The following is an 8,228-nucleotide window of genomic DNA, read 5'->3' on the forward strand; positions in this document are numbered from 1 at the left end:
TTTGTTTTGTTTTGTTTTGTTTTGTTTTGTTTTGTTTTTTAATTGCAGTAAAATTCACATAAGGTGCAATGCAGAGATCTGAGGTACAGGGTGGATCTGCACAAATACATGCACACCTGGGTGTCATTCACAGCCTCACCAAGACCGCGTGTCTCCACCACCCAAGAGATTCCGCTGCATCCTTCCCTCTCAGCGCCCCCGTTGTCCCCAGCCCCACAATCGTGGCTCTGTTGGTGCAGATTCGCTTTGCCTCATCTCGAACCTCATACAGACGGGTCCGACAGTGTGTGCACTGTAGGTCTGTCCTCTTTCACTCAGCACAGCATTTCTGAGATTCATCCAGGTTGTGTACTTCTGCATCCATTCATTTTGTGGCTGAAGAGTATTAACCGCATGGATCCCCACACTTTATTTGTCGTCCGGATGATGGGAGCTTGGATTATTATCCAGAAGGAGCTCTGCTGAGTTAAGTGTGTGTGCCTGTCTCCGTGGGTGCACACTATCTTTGCTCCTGGTAAAAACCTAGGGACCCACTGCAGCCACAGCCCTGGGTTGTCGTCCTTTCCAGCTCCTATACCCTGTGACCCCGGTTCAGCTTGCAAAGGGCACTTCGTGGTGTTTCACTTCTTTAATTTAGGAAAAATCCACAGCACATACGACGTGCCATCTTAACCGTCTCTAAGTACAAAGTCGCCAGTGTTAGGCTGTGTTCGCACCGGTGTACAGGCACAAGTGCCGTCCAACACCAGGCTGTGTCCCCCTTCCCAAACTGAAACTTGGGCCCCGTAAATTCTACCACTCCCTCTGTGCATCTGAGGGCTCTCAGCCCTCCTTTAATGGGGCCAAAACCATACGGCATTTGTTCTTTCATCTGTATTTAACCGAAAAGCTATCAGGTTCATCCAGGTATCAGAATTCCCTTTCTCTGAGGCTGAGTGTATTCCACTGAATGTATAATCAAGTTTGTTTTTCTTTCTTGTTTGTTTGTTGGAATAGAGAAGTATTTCATATTGTTATGTCTTGTGCCATATTTAGGTGTCCCCCTAAAACCTCAGGCGTACATAAGTGAGGCTTTTCAGAGTTGGCTAGATTAAGAGTGTGTGGTACTAAATTAGTCCACAATTAGAATTGGCATAGTTCCGGGTGTGGATAATGGGAGCCCCACCCTGGGTGTGTGGGTGGCACCAACCAATAAGCTTGTAGCCTGGATGGGATAAAAGGGAAAGGGAGGCTTGCTGCTTGCTGCCTTGGGCCTGCCCTGCCCTGCCATGAAATATTTCTCCTCTGCTATCCACCCTGCCATGGTGCCAGCTGATTATGGACTGAAACCTCTGCAAATTCTGTGTCAAAATAATCCCTTTGTCCTTTAACTTTCGGTGTCAAGTATTTTATCTCAGCACCGAGAAAAGCAACTAAGACAACGTATTTTTTTTAAGACATTTTTTTTTAAAGTTTCAAAAAATGAAATTACCCACTCCTAAAACTCCATGGAGTCTTCTTCCCCGACTCACCCAGAACACAGTGCTGTATTCATGCTGTGATGTTCCAGACCCAGGAGATCTGAAAATGCAGACAAATTGATAGCAGGCAGATTTCCCCATCTCTTTATTATAAAAGGTGCATCGTGTAAGGACTGTCTGCCGTGCCTCAACCCCTGCTCTCTCTTATTTGAACTGGTTTCCTGGTAAGTCTGTTAAAACTCTGTCTCCATTCCTTTCCCCAGAACTGCTCATACCAGAGTCCGAGAGGCAAATCTTTTTGTTTGTGTTTCCCTTGGCTGTTTTAAAGCCCTGTTTGTCATATCTGACACACAGCGAGTTTCCTATCAGATATGAGAGGCAGCACCAGCAGAATGCAAGATGGGATGTGCAGTGTGAGCTGAAAACCATTTAGACACAGACCGGGGCACCTTCCCCGGCACTGGGCGCTTCCTAGCATCTCAGAGGTAAAGACAGATCTGAGAAAAACAGGCAGTTAATTTTCTGGGTGCTGAGTTGATCCAGTAGTGCAAGGAAACAATAAAGGCAGTAATTAAAACGTGGTTACTCTCATTTGACAGTGATAGGCTGTCTCTCCGAAGATGCATAGGTCAAAGGCACAGGTTACATGAATGAGATACAAAGGCTGAGACTCAGAGGAAAGATTTTTTTCCCCCAGTCTCCACCTGGGGGCACCACTCAGACTTTGGCCCTCAGCCCTGGATACCATGAGGCTCTCTTGGACTCTGCAAGTACTACTGACCGCTCTCCCCTTTCCTCCTCTGCTGATTCCTGCATGTTTTCTCAAATGTAGCACCTGTCAACGGTGTTGACACACAGCATGCACTCAGCAAATATTTGTAGAATAAATGCAAGAAAAACAAATGCTTGACTAGCTTATTGACCTCACTAGACCATCAGCTCCTTTATGGAGGAAAGTGCTCCTAGAACACTGGTCCGGGAGAGGAGCTCAGGAAAAGCCCTCTAACTTAGATAATCCACATCCTGTGGTGCCCAGCCGGTGTCCTGTGTCCTCAGCATCACTGAAACCGCTATTGCGTCTTGTCCCTTGTCTTTGGATCCCTAGAACCCAGCAAATGCCTAGTACATTGTGGGAGCTCAGGAAAGTACTTCTTCACTGTGGATTAACATCCAGCCAGCAATTCCGTTTTTCTTACCCACGGAGGTATTTCTTCTGCACTTCAATAAGAGTTGTACTTCACAGCCTTGTCCGGGATAGAACTAGTGAGTCCGTCCTGGACCTCGTCTAGGCAGGTTTATTATTCGCGTGTCAAGGCAGGTGCTAGCCCTCTCGCAAGCTGCAGTGAGCTTCTCTTACCATCCCCACAAGGCCACATGTGCCTGCTTTGGTGTTGGACCTTGGAGGCCCCAGGAAAACCAACCTCAGGGCGGTGGCCTTGCGGGTTTGCCTCTTGGAATCAGCACCAGGGTCATGAGTGGAGAAGATGGGGGAGCCTCCAGGGTGGGACAGATTAGGTTTGATCTCAGCTGTGGCTCTCATCAGCTCTTTCCTTGAGGCAAGACGTTCCACCCTGAATGCCCATTTTCCCACCTAGAAAGTAAGGACAAGTTATATGCACTACAAACTGATGTAAGGGATTTCATTTCTGTGTTGTGGCACTGGAATACTGGAGACAAACAACTTTGCAAGAGGAAAGGTTTATTCAAGTTCATGGTTTTCAACCATGGTCATTTGGCCCCATTACTTCTGAGCTTGTGGCGAGGTAGAACACCGCAGTGGAGCCTGTTCACCGGCGGCAGCCGAGAAGCAAAGAGACAGGAAGGGGATGGAATCTGTTTTCCCCTCCCAGTCCACGCCCCCAGTGACCTCACTTCCTGTGGTAGGCCCCACCCTTCCTGCGGCAGTGCCTCAGGCCGAGTCCATGCCCTTAGCACGTGGGCCCTTGGGGACACCTGGATCCATTCTGTGGCCGTTTCCTGTGGCCGCTGTAGGAAATGACCACATGCAGTGCTTGCAGCCACACATCCATGCAGCTGTATTCGAAGTCCACGATGGCGTCTGTGGTGGCTACACTGAAATGAAGGTGGTAGAAGAGCTGGCTCTCTCGGAGGCTCTGCGGGCAGGGCAGTCTCTTCACCTTCTCTGGCTGCTGCAGGCTGCCTGGACGTCCGGGATTGTGTCCCCTTCCTCATCTCTACAGCCAGTGCTGCGCTGCCTCTCTTGTCTCTGACCCTGCTTCTGTTGTTACCTAGTCACCTCTCACACCAGCCTCTCTTGCATCACTTTTACTAAGACGCCATGGTGACACCAGGCCCCCCTGATCATCCAGGATAATCTCCCCATCCACAGATCCTCAGCCTAATCTCATTGCAGTGCTCCAATTACCATGCAGGGTTCCATATTCGTGGGTTCTGGGGAACAGGATGAGAACATTTTTGGTGACCACTGTTCAGCCTTCCATAGGTAGGTTTGTGTCTGTGGTAACCTCTGTGTAATTAAGTTGCCATATTGTCGCGTGTCCTCCAGCCCCAGGGCGACCTCTCTTGGTTTGGGTCTCCTCACACACACACATTCCAGAGCACATGGGTTTTGTGAGGTGCCACAGCATCAGCAAGGTGTGGAGGAAGAGACAGGGAAGGGAGGTGGCTGCTAAGTGGGGAGTTTCCAGGCCAGTAACCTCTGTGGGGAGGAGCTTAATGGCTAGGGAAACCGGGAGGCAGTGTAGAACACGCCACAGAACTACCCAGAGCCGGGGTAGGGGAGCCAGGGGATTTAGACCCCAGTTCCTCCCTGTGTTTAGTGCAAGAACTTCCCATGAGCCTGTGGCACTCCTGGCCTGTTACGCGAAGGTAGAGGGACCGGGGTGGAGGTCCAAACCTCAGAGTCACTGGCAATCAGTCAGCAGGCACTTCTGCACCAACCGTTCTTAATTGCTTGCTAAGAATCACCCGTGGTCATTCCCAACCCAGCTGAGGCCAGCTCCACCATTATTTAGTGAAACAAAGGTGAATGGATCATTATTTAATGAAACTTGAAGACTTCTGGGAGTAAATGACTTTGAGAAAGTGCTGTTCAATGAGACATGGTGGAGACAGGTACAAGAGATGATGGCAGGAGGAAGAGCCCCGGGTCCCAGAGGGAGCAGCAACGTCTGACTCCCTTTGAAGATACCCAAGCTGGAAGTCATGGGTGATGTGTTGTGAGTCTGGCGTTTGTGCGTGTCTGCACAAATATTCGACTCGTATCATTCCACGGGGGCAGTGTTTTTCCCATTTCATTGAGTTTTGGTGAAGAAACTAAGGCCCAAAGAGGTTAATTCCCCCAAGACCTTGCAGTTAGCAAATGTCAGAACTTGAATTCGATGCCTGTCCTCTCTGACCCCACCTGCCACCCGTGGACGTCACACTGGAATTGCTGCAGCCAGCACCTCCCCACCTTGCCGACCTGGATACTAGGCAGAAGGACAAGTGCTTCACGTAAAGAAGATGATTGCCCTGTTTCAGTTTTCTTAACTTCTTCTGATTCTGCTGGACTTCCACTGTTTCTTCATAGAAGGGGCTTCTCAATTTCGAGGCACCTGAAAACTCCCTGTGACGTCAGGTCCTGCCCTTCACCTTCTGCTGAAGAAGACCCGGCAGACCTTCCAGGCGGCCTCCGTCCACTTTGCCCAGCATGCGTGCGTGTGGTTGGGTGGGTGGGTGTCAAGGGGAAATCCTGGCCCTGGCCTTGGTTTCTCAGAGACTCTGGAACAACCAGAAGCAGATGCCCACACAGAGCCCCAGCCTCAGGGGCTGCAAGCCAGAGGTTTCCATGTTAGTCCTGCAGGCTGGAACGGCTCCTTCTGGATTCCTGCCTTGGTGTGGGAGGAAGAATTTGCTGATGTAGGCTATTAACATCCCCAACATGTGGTCTCCTTCATTCATTTCCTACAAGACTCCCTGCAGAGGTGGCTAAGGGACCTGCAGACCGGTCAGGAGACACAGGACACGGCCAGCATGCTGTTCTCAGAAGACCATCCTTGCTCCCATCTGAATGGCAGAAGACTGATCAACTTACAAGATGCGATCAAACAGTACACCAAATGTGTAAAAATGTTTTTAAGTATCACAGTAAAAGACATTTCGCCATTAATTCCCCTCAAAATACCCCCCTCAGTTTGCACACACTTGCCCCATCCTTCTTGCTACTTTCTGACACTGTTCTGGACGTCCTCTTTTGTGACTGCCTGTAGTTGCCCTGTCATGGCTGCCCCAGTGTCTGGAGCTGATTCAGGATGTTTATCTTCCGTGACCATTTTGGTTTTGGGGACAGAGCTAGAAGCTGGGTGGTACCAGTCTCAGAGAACACGGTGGAAGAGGACACGCCACAGTGTTTCCATTTGACAAAAAATTACCATAAATCGTTGACTGACGAGGCAAAAAATACAAATAAAATACAGGGTCTCGATTCAAACTGCAAATGTTTAAGTTTAAAAATAGATTACTGTGGGCCAGGGATTTAGCTCAGTGGTTCCGCTACCTGCCTCGCAAGTGCAAGGACCCAAGTTCGATCTCTGGTACCAAAAAAAAAAGATTACAGTAAAATACACATTGCCATCAATCCTCCTCCAAATACTCAAAATGCCTCCCCTCTCTTGAATGCACTTAGCCCATTGTTATTGACAATACGTGTTTTGCAGTAATCGATTTTTGCTACTTATTTATTTATTTTTAAAATAAATCAAACCCAGGACCCTGCACCTGCAAGGCAGGTGTGGTGCCACTGAACTAAATCCCTGGCCCGGTAATAATTTTTCCTAATGTAAACACTTGCCGTGTGTTTCAGTCACCCCGTGTACACTGCAGCTGCCAGCATTCCAAATAACCTTCCTTGTTTTTGTGGAGATTTTTAAAGGGAACAGCAGTTGATTGGTTGGCAGTTCACGCCGGTTCCTTCAGGGTCTCGTGAGTGCTGGCCTGAGGAGGCCGTGGACCCTGTTCGTGGCACATGTGTGAGTGCCTGCCTTTGCTAAGCAGGGATGAGTCAGCAGGTATGTGGCAGATACAGGAGAGAGGGGACTCCCAGAGAGGCGCGTAGGGTCCCGGAGGTAGAGCTCTCTCGCTGTGTGCGGAGTTGAGACGTGGCAGCAGCGAGGGCTTGCGTCGGAGGTGACAGCTCGACGGAGTTGAGGATGGTGGGTCTGGACAGCGGAGAAGGTGCGAAGGTGTGCTCTGGGCCACCCGGGCCACAGCAGCACGGCAAAAACCAAAACAGTACGATGAAATAACTTTCGATTGTTGACCGTGGCCAGAAGGATGGAAGAACAGAAGGTAAAGCTGTGATGTGGACAAATTCCAGTCATGCAGCTTTTGGATCTCACCAGAAAGCTGGGATTTGACCCTGGAAGTGAGTAGTCACTGGCTATACCTGCTTTAACAGCGTGAACTTCAGCAGCAAGCGGGAAGCGAGAGAGCCGGACGATTTATCTGTGTAATAATGAAGCATATATCAAGAGATTTCTATACGCATTGTCATGGGGCTCAAATTGATAGGCAAATTCCGTTCTTCAGTTGTAATTATGCAAACCCAAGATGCAAGAATGACTGTCTTCATTTGCAACATAGAGACCAATGTCTGAGTATTGGCCCTGGACCAACAAGTCAGACCTGGGCTGTGCAGTCCTCACTACTGGTCCAGGCCTGCATGTTCCAGCTTTTGGCCCAGAAGAAGTTATGAATTCCCGGCATGCAATGCTGCTACCATCCCAGGCACTGACGCTGAAGGACACCAGCTCTGGCCCGGTTCTCATCTGCCCCCAACCTGGATGTCTCATATCAGATTCTCCTGCACTACTGAATCCCTCCTCTCTGCTTTGACTGGGCTTTAGACCGGGTCTGTGGGCACAGAAACAGACTCACAGACGTGCTAGCGTTTGGCTCACCCTGCTGTAGCCGGCCAGCCGAGACTCTAAACTAGGTCTGGCTCCAGCCGTGTGACCATGGGCACTTTTTGTCCCTGGACCAACTTCTTCATTTATTAAAAGTAAACCTTGAACTAGGTGATTCTCAGGGTCTTTCAGAGGCTAAATCCACCTTGCTTACGGCTGTGTCCCCTGGGCCAAGCAGCATCTGCTGAAGAAAATAAAGCAAGGCTCTGCCCTCAAGCATCCGGTGGTAGAAATGAATATGGTGGTGACGCAAGAAAGCAGAAAATTATGAAATGGCACCTGACGAGAGGCTGTTCTATTTCACCTCCTTGGAGGAACTTTAGTGCAAGAAGGAAGCCCCACAAAATCGCGGTGGTTGTCAGCTCCCACACAGGAGAGCCTCGCCAAGAGAACCAACCATCCGTGTCTTGTCTGCCAGTGCAGTGTGAGTTACTTGTTACTTTGCATGCAGAGGAAGAATGCAAATAATGCACATTTCCCTTCTACCACTGAGAATATGCAGAATTGAGCAGATCGATTTTTTTTCTTTAAAAAGATAAGAATTGACTAGTGAAACCCACGCTTACCGTAATGTTTTGCGGAGGTCACAGAGAGCTGCACCGGACCTCCCCCGCTCCGGGGGTGGCTCCCAAGATGCGGAAGCCCGGACAGACACAGGCCAGAGGCCGTTGACGGCGTGGACACACTCTGGCCAGCACCTGTGTACCCAGGTCAGGTGCGTGGAGGAGGCTGGGGTTCATTAGACCGCTGAAGATGAGCTCTCTGGTCAGGACAGAGCTCCTGGATTACTCCCCCACCCGACCGTGCTGACCGTATGGAAAGATGCAGGAGCTGCCCCTCA

Source organism: Fukomys damarensis, unplaced genomic scaffold, assembly GCF_012274545.1.
Source record: "Fukomys damarensis isolate Sample0158 unplaced genomic scaffold, DMR_v1.0_HiC HiC_scaffold_23, whole genome shotgun sequence".
NCBI classification, from domain to species: domain Eukaryota; kingdom Metazoa; phylum Chordata; class Mammalia; order Rodentia; family Bathyergidae; genus Fukomys; species Fukomys damarensis.